Raw genomic sequence first — 12,128 nt, forward strand, 5'->3', positions numbered from 1 at the left:
ATTGTGTGTCTTTAATTTTCTCTCGCGGTAATACTGGTTTGTATTTCCGTAAACTGCCTGTAATTTTCTCTGACAGTAATACTGGCTTTGTTGACCGTAATATGACTTTAATTTTCTGTCACAACATTGGGCAATCAGCAGAGTGTCCCCAGCAACTGATTTAATGTGTGGCATGTAGCTGATAATTGTGCCCGTGGCGTCTCCCCAGCAAGTACTGTTTAGTTCCCTAGCAAGTATTTTAATCTGTGCTGGCATGCAGCTGATTATTGTATGTGCGGCGTCTCCCCAGCAACGGATTTTATGTGCGCGGCCGCGACTACCCAATCAGCACTCTCCCCAGCAATGTTGTCCTTTATTTCTTATCATGCACGGCCATGGCAAGGCCATTCACTGTGTGCCCAGCGTCCAGTGTGTGTGCGCCCACGGTGCCGTGCACATAGGAGGGGCATGGTGCGATGCGTGGCACGGCCCGCGCATACGCACTTCACCAGAAGACACACACACACGGACACCTGCACGCACACAGGGGTTTTATTAAAGAGGATTTCAGTTAGTCTTTCCAGGTATTTTAATAGTTTTGTTTAGTTTAGTTTTAGTTTTTCATTACAGTTTTGTTAATTATTTTATTTCAGTTTACGAAAATATTTTTTTAATAATAGTTTCAGTTTTGATTTTAGTTTTCGTCAATTATAATAACCTGGCTCTGTATATCGGAAAATCCCAAAGTACAAACAAGAGCTTTCAACACTGCCCGGCTCTGGATTTCTATTTTTCATGCTAATTTCATGCAGGTTAGCAATACAAAATTAAATGTACATTACTGCTGCAACTATTATAAATGAAATTAAGGACTGTTGAAGAAAAGTTAAAATTAAACTGAATATATCAATAGTGTATAATGCCAATGTTATTATCAATTATATCATAAACAACGGTATATTTTAAAATGTGAATTTAGCAGATTCCTTTCAGAATGTGTTTACTCTTGTCGGGAGACCTTCTCTGTTTATTTTTTCAGGCACCATTTCATATATTAAACATAGTGTTTACAAATTACTTAGTACTGATGAGCTGTTCTAAGCTAGGGCTGTGCCCTATCATATTGTCCACGATAACACAGGTATAAATATTTACTTGAAAAAATTGTCATCTTGCAAATTCTAAGATATACATTCTCTATTGCACACAACAACGTCACAAGTCCAATCATATCTGAAAGTGAGAGCAGCATGTGAACCTCTGATGACAATTTGGTACCTTATAAAGGTGACTACCTCGAATAGTATGGAAGTGATTTGGCTACAAGATTTCAGACCTCCAGCAAAGCACAATAGAGAAGACTGTTACTGCTAATGGTGGAGACACAAAGAAATTGTTTCACCACTTGATGCAAAAAGGCACATGATGAGATGCTAGCAGCTGGTGATGTGTGGCCAAAAAGTGAACAAATGACTTAACTGAGTATCGCTGGAGAATTAGCTAGTTGCACTTCATATGATAGGTAGAGCAAACGTTGGATGGAAATGACTAATGCAGTTACATATTGTTTGGCAAAGAATATGATGCAAATCTAAACGGTGGAAAAGGAGGGCTTTAAGCAGATGGTTAAAAACCTTGACCCAAGATACAACATCCCAGGTAGAAAATATATTTTTTTCAAAGACATCCTTGCCTGCGATGTATGAAGCATATCACAACAAAATTTAGCTTAATTTTAATAAACTGTAAAAAGAAAAAAAAAATTTTTAGAATCACTATTTGAGAAGTACCCGGTTAACATGCTGAGCACATCCCATCTTGATAGTATCTCTGTTGTAATTGGTTGAGTGAGGATCTCTATTTTGTTCATGCAAAGGGATGGCCAAAATGAGCAAATAGGGAAGAACCGAAAAATGAACAGAGAGACTAAAATTGTATGTGTGGGGTGGTCTTCTTCCCAAATCCAGCTCCTTTATTGCTTTGAAATGGGAAATGAGAGACAGAGGAAAAACACTCAAAACATAAAAACATTGAAAGGAAAAAAATTAATGATAAAGTACAAAAGCATGACCACTAGTATCATACATGGTAGTGCAGCAGCTACGACTGATGGCAGGAGGATTTTAGCGTGCCAGCAAGTTGCCATCTGGATGGTATTACAATCGCAAAGAATAAAAAAAAACAGTTTTTAATGCCTCTTGTGTAAGTGTGCATATCAAACTAGCCATCATACAAACATTTAACTCCATGAATTATGTAAAACATCTGTAAAAGTACTTCACAACAGTATTACCAAGAATATTATGTGCAAGCATACTGAAAGTTTCAAATGTATTCTCTACTTTTTATTTTCCAATTTAAAAGGGAGATAAATAGTTCACTTTGTTCCTCATCAGTATTTTTATGGTGATGGAGTAACACAGCTTGAACTTATCAGAGCACATAATAGCAGACATGGATGATCAATTGTATATCAAAGACAATGTAAGACTTTGTAAGCCAATAATAGACTTAGTGGTCTAGTAAAAGTATACCTTGCCTACAGATTATTAGCAACTGTTTTAACTAAGCACATTTTTGTGTTTTTAGAATAATGGCTGTTGTTCCAAACATGAAATGATTCTCAACTTTAAATATGATATTTGTGCTGTATCATAAATTATTTATAAAACTATATTTATCAGAACTAAATTACATACATTTCAACTCTGTCACACATATAGTGAATTAAACAAAGTATCTGCCTTAAATAAATCCAGCTTAATTTTGTGATATTTTAGAAGGGAACAGTTTTGCATTCATTTCTGCTAAAGCCTTCATCAAAACCTTGATATAATTGTTCATTAAATGAATAGACTAGTGTATAAAAGACACAAACTAAAAGCTTTCTGCTGTTCTTTAATTCTTTTGTAAATTTGCAGAGTTATAGCATAAAATTTTTTATTGAACGTTTGTTAAGCTTGTGGCTTTCCCATTTTGCAAAGAACAACTAGTATCTTGAATTTTGAAGTGCCTCAGTAACCTATGCAGCTTCCCTTTGTTGATGTTATGAATACCAAACGAAATGGGGATTGAGAAGAGATGTTTAATTGTTTGTGTACCCACCAAAAAAAACAGGATATGGATAAAACAGTAATGTACTCGAGAATCAGGCTAAGGTCAGGAAACCATAAGAACAACACCCGAATCTGAACATCAAGACATAATACGCAAAACAAAAGTCGAAGTCAAGCGAAAAGAGTAAAAAGGTCTTTAAACTAAGTTGTTTTGCTCATAACTATCACTAAAATTCTTTGAGGTTTTTCTTTTTAGTATTTATCCAATGTTTAGGTAGCATGCAATGTGCAGCACCAATTTAAATAGAGTAATGCAAGGATATACTATGACGATGATTGAAGTTGAGGTTAAAAATGATATTGAGGTCATCACAGGATCATTCATTTGCAAAAAGATATTTTTTTTTACTCTGGATTGATCTATCTAAAGAAGACCAAATAATGCCTTTTAAACTTAAAAAATAATAAAGCTTAAGGACAAACATAGTCGGACTGTTTTTGGATTTGCCTGTTGTTTCTAAGACAATTTGTAAATATCACAGTGTTGTGTTTTTTTTTATTTAACTTGCATATTTTTGTTTCTGCTACTTTGTTTATTTTGCTACTTATTTTAAGTGACCCAAAGTGCGTGTATTAATGTTTTGTTTTTGTTATTTATATTTGAATTAGCACAGACAAGGCAGGGCAGAAAGCTTTAGCTTTCCTGGTATCTATAAGTAAATAAGTAAAAAAAGTAACAAGTGTGGTTGCGTGAAGCATGACGGACAGAGGATCAGTGGCTGCCACATGCAGTAGAGAGTGTGGAGTCAACCTGTACCATCACACTGTCATCAAAGTAATAATGGGGAAGGTTCAGCGGTGTGTAGGTAGGCGGCCAGCATTAAGACGCCTGATCACGCACAATGGGCTGTTAAAGCAGATAAGAAAGGAATTTAACTAGCAGTAGATATTCACTAAGCAAAAATTTTTTTTGGATTGAACAGTTCTTAGCAGCCAGGAAGTAGAGAAGCTCAGGAGGGCGACATCATAGCGGTTCAGTAATATGAAGAAGTACAAATGGTACGAGTGGAGAATGTTTAACACTAGAATTACCAGAGCCTACGAAAAAACTTGTAAATCCGTCCCACCTTAAATCGCTTCTTAAAATTGTTCACAGCTTTCCACCAGCGTCTTTTGTCATCTAAATGTGCTGATAAAAATCAGGTTGCAAGCAGCCGTCTATTCCATCCCCCCACCAATTTAGAACGTGCACAAACTTCTCCCAGCTCATGCCTTGATTGAGTATCTGGGAGTGAAGTGGAGTTTTAGAGTGGAAATAATAGATCGTTTTTTGGAACATACGCATTTCATGTCTGTTCCGTTTCTACAGTAATCTGTGTAAACACATTGTTAAAACAGAAACGTTTTTTATATTCTAGTAGTAGATGACAAAATGTAGGCATAAACTATATAATATATGAAGCCTGAAGTCTAAATATCAAAGAAATATTTTCACAGAAGGTACAAATCTAACACAACAATTGCGCTTTTATTCAAAAATATAACTGCAGAAACAAAAAGCCGCCTTAATATGCGACATTGACACTTGTTTATTATGACTTCCTCCGTGGTGCAATAGAATCAGCTGCCGACTGGGAATCAAAAGGTCGTGAGTTCGATCCTGCACCACTCTGTTTTGAGAAGTAAACTGCTCTTAGTCTTACTATTTTAGAATAAAAACATACATTTGATTTCAGTCTGTAACAGCCGGTGTAATTTATGATACTTGTAAAGGTTAGCTTTTTTATTTTTATTTTTTATTAGTCAGTTTTATTATCTCGGCCGTGTTCACGAGCCCAAACACACCCACATAAGTGCAGCTACTGCGGAAACAAAGCACACGGTGGAAAAAGTGAATGTCCCGCTAAAGGAAGACAGTGTAAAAAAAAAAAAATCCGTGCATGCAGTTTGTCACATCTCAGATAAAGAGGAAGACGAGCTGTTTATTGATGCAGTAAGAAACTAATCGATGAATGAAACCTCTTATCTTTACAACGATTGACAAACACGGCATGTAACTTGAACACAACACATCGTACAAATACGACCCTGATTGAAACAAATAATGATAATCAAATCCTTGATGACAGCAACATTCAATAACACTCACAAAACAATTACTGTATATTGACAATCATGTTACGTTATTTTTAAAATGTTCCCTTTTTCATAACTTCTACTTCTCCACTGCGATACGCGGGTATATATATAAATGTATATATATACCCGATCTACAGTACATACTCTCGCATAGACAAGCCACACACTGTGGCGCAATTGTAGAGTCTTCGCCTCTAATGCCGACATTCGAGGTTCGATTCCCGAGAGGGGATGCACTGAGTATGTACGCGCGCTACCCGATTCATTTTACCTTCGCATCTCCTTGGTTTGGGACGTATGAAAAATATTCGGTTAACGCAGAATCATGTTACGTTATTTTTAAAATGTTTCCCTTTATTAGCACAAGCACAGCTGAGAAGCTTCGATGCATGTACTCCATAACGCGTTAAAAAAATAACGCATTTAATCACACTTTCAATTTCAAGCAAAGGGAACTTTTGTCAATGCATGATTTCCTGGTACATCCATTACACTGATGCACACATCACAGCTACAAAAATGTTAGAGTCGGAATAAAGCGCGTTCTTACGACTGATCATTTCGACTTCCGAAGCCCTTGATAAAAGCATGGTTTTGTGCACACTGAAAAGCAAGCAAAATTAGATGCATTACAGAAAGCGGACTTTGTGGCTCTTACTGGGGATCATTGGATTTCCGTGACCGTTAGTAATTCTGATTACATCTAATTACAAAATGTTCAATGAACACACTGTTTTAGCCTAATGTACAAAATAATTTTGGCTAATGTTACTCAGAGTTTAAAGAGTAAGCTGGTCAAATTACCTTTTATGTTTCTGACTTATTTTTTTAAGAAGAAAAACTGCACTTTATGTTGAAATTTTGGTTATTATTATTTAAAGACAATACTATTCTGAAAATCTACTTAAAGTACTTAAACTACCACTTTATTTTTAAGTCTGCCCAATTTTAACCAGGGATGATATTTTTGTTTCTGTTTTGAATTCAAATGCAGTTTAAAGGCTTTTTTTTTCAGAAATTAAAACAGCTTCAGTTTACAATATTCATGTACATGTCTATTATTTGATTCTGTCGCCCACTAAAACACTTTTAAATTAAAAAAAAACATTTGCGATTTGGGGCAAATTTACGTGTGCGATTACATACGATTAATCAAGATTAATTCTTACACAGCCTCTAATTAATTGGATTAATTTTTTAATCGAGTCCCACCCCTAATATATATATATGTGGATATATATATGTAGATTTGTATATATATGTGTATATACAGTATATATGTAGATATGTATATGTGTATATACAGTATGTGTGTATATATATATATGTGTATAGATGTGTGTATATATATATATATATATATATATATATATATATATATATATATATATATGTTTATATATGTGTCTGTGTGTGTGTATATATATATATATATATATATATGACAAAACAATTACATTGTCAATCATGTTACGTTATTATTAAAATGTTCCTTTTCTTTTTACTTCTCACTGCCAATCACAGGTATTTTGCTATATATATATATATATATATATATATATATATATATATATATATATATATATATAGATATATATATAAATAGATATATATATATATAGATATATATATAAATAGATATATAGATATATAGATATATATATAAATAGATAGATATGACAACAACACTCATATCAATAACAAAACAATTACATTAACAATCATCTTACGTTATTTTTAAAATGTTTGCTTTTCTTTTTCATAACTTCTTTAACACACTACTTCTCCGCTGCGAAGCGCGGGTATTCTGTTAGTACATTATATAGTGTATGCCTACATTTTGTCATCTACTACTAGAATATAAAAAACGTTTCTGTTTTAACAATGTGTTTACACAGATTACTGTAGAAACGGAACAGACATGAAATGCGTGTGTTCCAAACAACAATCTATTATTTCCACTCTAAAACTCTATTTCACTCCCAGAAAATCAATCAAGGCATGAGCTGGGAGAAGTTTGTGCACATTCTAAGTCAGTGGGAGGATGGAATAGACGGCTGCTTGCAGCTTTTCTTTTATCAGCTCAGACGCTGGCGGAGAGGTGAGAACGGTTTTAAGAAGCGATTTAAGGTGGGACGGATTTACGAGTTTTTTCATAGGCTCTGGTAATTCTAGTGTTAAGTAAGGAATAATAGGACCACTAAGTTAGGAGAACAGACAGACAAAAGTAAAGTAACCTCACAGAAAAATAAACAACAGGCAGCTAAGAGAGAGAGAGAGATTACAGGATTACAGGAGTTTAGGGGGCCAGAGGGTGTAAAATAACTATTGGCTTAATTTTTGTTAGTTTTACCATCTAAGTTAAATCATTTAATTTTAATTAAAAAAAAAAAGTTAAGGGAGTTTTAGTAATCCTAACTCAAATTTTAATAATGAGGTCAGTGCAATGCTGTTGGATGTTGAACTTTTCAGATGACGGCTTGGAGAAGCCAGACTTCTATGAGGACTACATCTGCAGGAGATGCCAGCTGATCCAGCATCTCTAGCTCAGGGTCGCTGAACTAGAGGAGGAGTTGGCTGGCCTGTGTTGTAGTGGATAATTGGCAGACCTGGCCAAGGTGTCCTCTAGAGAGATACTGTGCACCCCTAAGGTGATGCTGGAGGAGATTCCAGACCAGACAGGTAGAGATAGGTAGTTCACGGTCACAAGGCCTAAGGTAAAGGATCATCAACCCCAGAATTGAAAGTGTCAAACCGTTTTCAGGTGCTTGTGGAGCTGGATGGGATCTCTTAAGATTATGAGGTGCTAGGCGGGGATGAGGAGCCCCCAACGGGCCACCTCAAAACCAACTGCCAGAAAGTGGGAGGTAGTGATAACTGGGGACTCAATCATTAGGGGGATTGAAGCACAGGTTTGCTCCAGAGACAGAGAGTCTTGCACAGCATGCTACTTTCTGGGTGCACAGGTGGGAGACCTCACTGGATGTGTGGATAGGCTTTTGAAAAGAGTTCAGTGTTTAATGGACTGGGTGTTGGGCACAATCATGGTGTCTAGCAGCTGTGGGGCATTTTTTGGTAAAGAAAGATTTCGTGATGATGCTGTGATCTTTGCAGAATCAATGAGGCTCTGATTGGGGCTCTTGAAAGACTGAGCGAGTATTCTGAGTGTCTGGGCTTGCGAGTGTCCTGGATAAAAACCAAGATCCAGGCCTTTAATTACTTCTTGGGCATAGCCATCAGTAGTGGGTCTGTTTGCGGATAGAATGTCAACCTTGTCGAGAGCAGCTACATTCATGTCTCTTGTGACTATTCCTATGAAATCAATAGATGGATTGGGAGAGCATGGGAGTCATGAGGTAGCTGGAAAGGGGTGTGTAGCACTCTGGATATCTTTACAAATGGATAAAGGTCCAGGTCTGTAGAGTCCTGGTGCTTCTTGTTTTGCTATATGGTTGCGAGATATGGATGCTATCCATTGACCTGAGATGAAGGCTGGACTCCTTTGGTATTGTGTCTCTTCTGAGAATCCTTGGCATCGCTGGTTTGACTTATGAGGAACGAGTGGCAGCTCACGGAGTCCCGAATCAGATGTATTACCTGCATTGTGAGAGAGCGTTAGTTACTGCAATATGGCCATGTGGCTTGATACCCCAAAGGTGATACAGCTCACATTGCTCATTGTTGAGGACCAGGCCAAGGGGACACCCACGTAACACCTGGCTGTGTCTGCCTTGGGGGTTGCTAACCAGGATCCAAAGCTGTTTTGTCGTGTGGTGGGTGCAGCAACGTGCTGTACCAGTGCATGCTTCTCAACCTGACCTGACCTGAGGATAAAATTGGGTCAAGTAACCATAGTGTTTTATAAGAGTTTAATTGCAAAGACAAAAACTGTTAAGTGCAACTTTGGCAGGGCAAATTTTGAGGAAATGCTGTAATGTCTAAGGAGGATAGACTGGCATAAGCTTTTAAGTATAGAGAAGTAGAGGAGCAATGGAACATTTAGAATCAATAGGAAATTAAAAAAGAAACTCTGCAGTGGGTTAATTAAAAAGTTTAAAAAGAAGCTTGCAAAGGAAAAAAACAGCCGTATAAAGTATATGAGACTAATAACTCCAATGTGAATCGAAGGACATATGAGAACACGAGGGCAACCCATTAAGAAGAATATTAGGTAGGCTAAAGGACAGTTGGAGAGAAATATAGCAGATAAGGTGAAAAATGAACCAAAGAGATTTTTACGGTTTTTCAATGTTTAAAAGATCAGTCAAGGAGGAATAGTAAAGGGAATTAATAAATATAGACAGTGAAATAGCAGATGCTATAAACAAGCATTTTTCTGATGTCTTCACAAATGAGGAAGTAGATAACTTCCAAGTGGTAAATGGGACTATGAAAGAGATGCTGATTGATTTGGTCGAGGGAGAAGTATTACTCAGATTAAATATGCTGAAATCAAACAAATCTCCAGGACCAGATAATATTTATCCTCGAGTTCTTTAGGAGCTTAGCAAATACATATTGAAACCTTTGACACATACAGTAATTTTAGAAGTCACTGCAGACTAGGGAAATTTTGAAGGACTGGAAAGTCCAAATATTATTCTGTTATATAAAAAGGGTGACCGTTCCAAGCAACTATAGGCCAGTAAGCTTAATGTGTATTACAGAAAATTAATGGTAGAAACTATTAAGGATAAGATAAGATTGAGCAGCACATGGCACATACATGGGTTTTTCTGAACAGTCAGCATAGATTCAGAAGAAGGAGGTCATATTTTACTAACATGCTAGAATTCAAGAGTATGATGAAAGTGGAGCTTATGATATTATTTATCTAGACTTTCAGAAAGCATTTGATAAGGTGCCACATGTGAGTTGGGCATCAAACTAAAAGAAGTGGGAGTTTACGGTGATGTTTTTAGATGGGTGCAGAATTGGCTCAGACACAGGAAGCAGAGGATGATGGTTTGAAGAACCTTATCAGAATTGGCTAATGTTAAGAGTGGTGTTCCAGAGGGGTCAATGCTAAGGCCGCTGCTATGTTTAATATATGTAAATGATTTGGATAGGAATATAAGCTGGTTAAGTTTGCATCTGATACCAAGATAGGTGGATTGGCAGATAACCTGGAATCTGTTAAATCATTACAGAAGGACTTGTACAGCATTCAGACTTGGGCAGATTTGTGACAGATGAAATTTAATGTCAGTAAATTGTAAAGTATTACACATAGGAAGTAAAAATGTTACATTCAGTACACAATGGGAGGTCTGAAAATGAAGAGTACAGGCAGTCCCCAGGTTATGTATGATATAGGGACTGTAGGTTTGTACTTAAGTTGAATTTTTTATGTACATTAAGTCGGAACAGGTACATTATTTTAATAAATGCTATTGTTGACCGACTGTAACCAAGTGATCTGCCAATGAATGATGGAGTTTCATCCCTCTCTGACCTTTTTATTTTTTCTACTTTATTTTCAATGGTGATGGTTTTTCTCTTCTTTACTATATCACCAGCACTTGCATCAGATTTGTGTTTCAGAGACATTCTTAAAGGGTGAAGACAAAAGGTTAAGATGAGCTCTTCTGCACAGCACTGTCCACGTTATCACAGCAGGAAGGCACCCGTCAACACGTCTGATGTACTGACAAGAGACAACTTCCTGCTATGTGCGTAACAGTACAAGCAGGCTTGCTATTGATAATTACTTGAGGCGGTGAGGGGGGTTCATCACTCGTCCACCACACAGTCACCTCCACTACAGTATGCTGCCTGCAGCGTCCGCCCACCAAGAAAGAACACAGTGCGGCCAAAGGCGTGTAGTGCATCGCCCAACCCCAATTCAACAGGCAGCCATCCGAGGCACACTACAATGCTAAACCTTGCCTCCCCGTTCACCCTCAATGGCCTCCGTTCAGCTACAATCGGGTTAGCGCTTGCAGCATTACTAGCCGAGTGTGCTGAGTGTCCAGTCTTGAGCAGTAGCTGTGGTGGTGTAGTGGGTGGGCAGCGAACTATCGTCCTTCACACGAGCGTTAGCTGTGGCCCCAGTGACTATGGACCACGGATCACTGCTTGCTGCAAGGAGCCGCCCGAGGGACACTACACTGTACGAGCAGCTACCTGTATACATTATGAGAAGGATTTAGGAGTCGTAGTGGACATTACGCTATCAGCTTCCCGACAGTGTTCATAAGCCATTAAGAAGGCTAACAGAATGTTAGGTTAAATAGCACGGTTTATAGAGTACAAGTCCAAGGATGCTATGTTCAAGCTTTGTAATGCACTGGTGAGGCCTCATCTGGAGTACTGTCTTCAGTTTCAAAATCCTTATTAACATTATAATCCACTAACTAAATTGCAGATTTGTCTCTTTAAGAATCCAGAGTCATGGACAGTGTAAAATAGGACTCCATTGTCTTACATAGCCATAATCTGCTTACATCACACAATGCAACTTGTTGTTGTGAAATGATTAGCATCCATGGTGATCTCAAAGGTGAAAACATATTAGCACCAGAATGATGAAGTAAAATAATGATGCAACATTTTTACAGCTTCAATCAGCAAAATGAACTGAAAATTAATAAAACATTCATAACAGAGCTTAGCATGCTGTGCCCAAGCTTTTGGATTTAAATAGCTCTTCTATGAGTGATCAAGATGTTTAATTAGTTACTGTTAATCTACCATGACTTTTTTTACTTTGATTAGCTTCTTGATTTTGTTATCTGGCTTGTTTTAATTTTATGGTATAGACCCTTGTTTGCTTTAATGACTACTTTATAGTAATGCTCCGATTGATTGTTTGCTGATCTAAATAGGCTGATTTTCATTTAAAATACTCGATCGATGATCAGTAAAAAGGCTTCTAAGATTTACGGTCATTTAATTGAAGTGCTCCTTTACTCTGGTATTAAGGTAGTTGAGTTTTTCTCTTCCAGCAAACTT

At 37.1% G+C, this 12,128-nt stretch overlaps 1 protein-coding gene across 3 annotated transcripts in view; it reads left to right on the forward strand.

Annotated features, from left to right (window-relative positions):
- Window positions 1–12,128, forward strand: part of LOC120537097 (neurite extension and migration factor-like) — a 519,487-nt gene that overhangs the window by 144,902 nt on the left and 362,457 nt on the right. The window lies entirely within an intron of this gene.

This window comes from Polypterus senegalus, chromosome 10 (assembly GCF_016835505.1).
Source record: "Polypterus senegalus isolate Bchr_013 chromosome 10, ASM1683550v1, whole genome shotgun sequence".
NCBI classification, from domain to species: Eukaryota; Metazoa; Chordata; class Cladistia; order Polypteriformes; family Polypteridae; genus Polypterus; species Polypterus senegalus.